The following is a 3,037-nucleotide window of genomic DNA, read 5'->3' on the forward strand; positions in this document are numbered from 1 at the left end:
AGGGACTGTGACGCTGGAGTACAGAGGAAGGAACTAGTGCTTCTGGCACTGCCTCCTCAGTGCTCAGTCCCACATGCTCATTACACATACCAGGTGCCTGCAGTCGTGCGAGCCTCTGCACAGCCCTGCTACAGAAAGGAAACCGAAGTCACACAGGGACAGATGGGGCTGAGATTCAAACTTGAGCCTGCCTGAATCCAAAGCCAACCCTGAGAGTGGAGGAGGGGCCCCTCCCCCATTGGGCCCTAAGGGAGGAGGTGAGGAGGGGCTGGGGCTCCGGGGTCACTTAGCAGCTTGCTGCCTGAGAGTCTGGGGAGAAGGCAGGAGGTCTGATGCTGGGGAGATGTGCAGGGAGGTTGCTGCAGAGCGGTCCAAGAGGACCCCACGGTCAGACTGGGTCTTCTGCTTAGGGCTTTGGATGAACTGGAAACTCAACTCAGGTTTCACCTATGTCCCTTGCTGATTCCTACTACTTGGGACCCCACTACTTGGGGACCAGGTAGATTAGGAAGGATGCTTTCAGCTGCATTTCAAACTAGTTTGAGCAAATTAGGGGATAATGTGTCTCATATAACTGCAAAGGTTAATGGCTTCAGGCATGGCTGGATCCAAGTACACATGGGTGTTATCAGGGGTCAGTCTGTCTCTCAACACCTCTCATCTATTGGCTCTGCTTTCCCCAGCACTGACTTCACTCTCAGGCAGCTCCCCCCATTATTGGCAAAAACACACCCCCAGCAGCACAGGCCCCCCATCCTGCCAGCTCAGCAGCCCCAGTGGACAAAGAGCGCCTCTTGATGGTTCCAGCAAAAGCTCCAGGGCTGGCACTCATTGGACTGATGTGGGTCATGTGTCCATCCCTGAAGCCATCACGAGGACCCTGACCGACAAGGCCTGGAGCTCTAGTGGGAGATCAGCCAGAAGACGGGTGGATGATGGCAGCTGACGAGGGCTGTCATGGCACTGGCCACATTCCGCCCTCCTTGCCCAGGAGCCCCTCCTAATTCATCCCTCAGACCCTACAACTCTAGCCTCAAGAACTGCTTCTGACCCTGACCCCGGGTCAGCCCAGCCCTTGAATGTGGAAATGGGAGTGCTAGAAAGGGAGGTGGGGAGATGACATGTGGTATGCTGAAGTGACATGAGGCAAACTTGGGTTCCCATCCAGATTTTGCCACTCACTTGCTGTGTGACTCAGGAATAGTCACTGCCCCTCTTGGAGCCTCAGTTTTCTTATCTGTAGAATAATAACAGCTAACACATACATAGCACCTTTTATGTGTGGTTGCCATTTTAAACATTTCAGATATTTATACTACCACCTGTCTGTCAGTTTGTCGCACTGTGGTGGCTTGCTGTGATGCCGGAAGCTATGCCATTGGTATTTCAAATGCCAGCATGGTGGACAGGTACGGTGCAGTGAATTACTTAATATGGCCCTTCTAACCATAATCTTTGTTAACTCCCACCAAATGACTGGGTGGAACTATGCAAATGAGATGCTTGTGGCCCACCAAGGGGGTTGGATAGCTTGTTAATAATGTAAAGAAGGTGCATGGCACCCTTCTGGAGGTGGGACCATGCAAATAAGGTATATGGAATCCTAATGAGGGGATTGGTCAGTTTTGCTATCCCACTAGGCTTAGAGAGAGACATGGACGGGGGGTGGGGTGAGAGGGAGAGGGAGAGGAGCTGTAACACAGGAGACAGAGGCAGGAGAGGCAGCAGAACCAAGAGACCAGCAGGAGACAGTGCGGTGGCTTCCCGGCTCACGGAGTTGAGCACCTTCGAGTAGGAGACTTGCTGGCAGAGTAGGGTGTCTCTGGGCACTTGGTGGAGCTAGGTTTGCCAGCCCACGGAGCTAGAGCTGAGCACCTTCGGGCTGAGGTTTACTAGCAGAGTGGGATGCCTCTGGGCACTTACCAGAAAACCTAGAAGAGCTTCGTAACACTTGCCCAAGCAGGGCAGAGGTCAGGCTGAGGGACCAGAGAGAGAGACCTACCTTCAGACACAGCTGGGAAAAGGCTGTCTTGATGGAGGAACTGTATCCTGAGCATTCCTGAACCTGAACTGTAACCTGTTACTTCCCTAATAAACCCCATAATCGTGAGTATAGGACTGTGAGTTCTGTGTAGCCATTGCAATGAATTATTGAACCCGGCAGAGAAGTAGAGAGTGCCATGGAAGGGATGGTAAAGTGTTACAACTGGTAAAGATGGTGAAGAGAGGAGGCATGTCTGACCTTTGCCTCACAGGAATCAGCCTTGGGCTGTTGATCTTGATTCTCTTTCCCCCTTGTAAAATTAGAAAAGTTCATGCCCTACTGCCATGCCATTTTTACAACAGGTTTCAGCAGAGCTTCCAGACTAAGACTAGGAAGAAAGACTCAGAAATCTACATCTAGAAATTAGCCGATGAAAGCCCTATAGATCACAACAGAATACTGTCCAATGTAGTACTGGAAGATGAGCCCCCTAGGTTGGAAGGCACTCAAAATACACAGTGGCTGCAACAATGAACTCAAGCATACCAGTAATGGTGAAGATGGCACAGGACCAGGCAACATTTCATTCTGCTGTGCATGGGGGTTGCCATGAGTTGGAGCTGACTCAATGGCAACTAACAACAACATCTGCAACAGATATTCGTAAAAAATTTCCGTAAGCTGACCCTGTGAAGTAGGTACCACCATTTTTATCCTATTTTATAGTTGATGAAGATGGGGCAAGAGAGGTCAAGCATCTAGCCTAAGGCCACACACTGTTAGCGAGGTCACACTGCTAACAGGCTTGTCAGGAGTTGAGCTAATGTGGTCAAAGTGGCTGGCCAGGTGCCAGGTGTCCAATGCATGCTGAAAAGCATGATAATGACAAGGGGACACTTTTTTTTTTTAAATTGAAATTTATTTTTTTATTGTACTTCAGGTGAAGGCTTACAGAACAAATAGTTTCTCATGAAACAGTAGTACACATATTGTTTTATGACATTGGTTAACACCCCCACAACATGTGAACCCTCTCCCTTCTCAACCTTTTTT

Source organism: Trichechus manatus, unplaced genomic scaffold (assembly GCF_000243295.1).
Source record: "Trichechus manatus latirostris isolate Lorelei unplaced genomic scaffold, TriManLat1.0 scaffold00011, whole genome shotgun sequence".
In the NCBI taxonomy this organism is placed as follows: domain Eukaryota; kingdom Metazoa; phylum Chordata; class Mammalia; order Sirenia; family Trichechidae; genus Trichechus; species Trichechus manatus.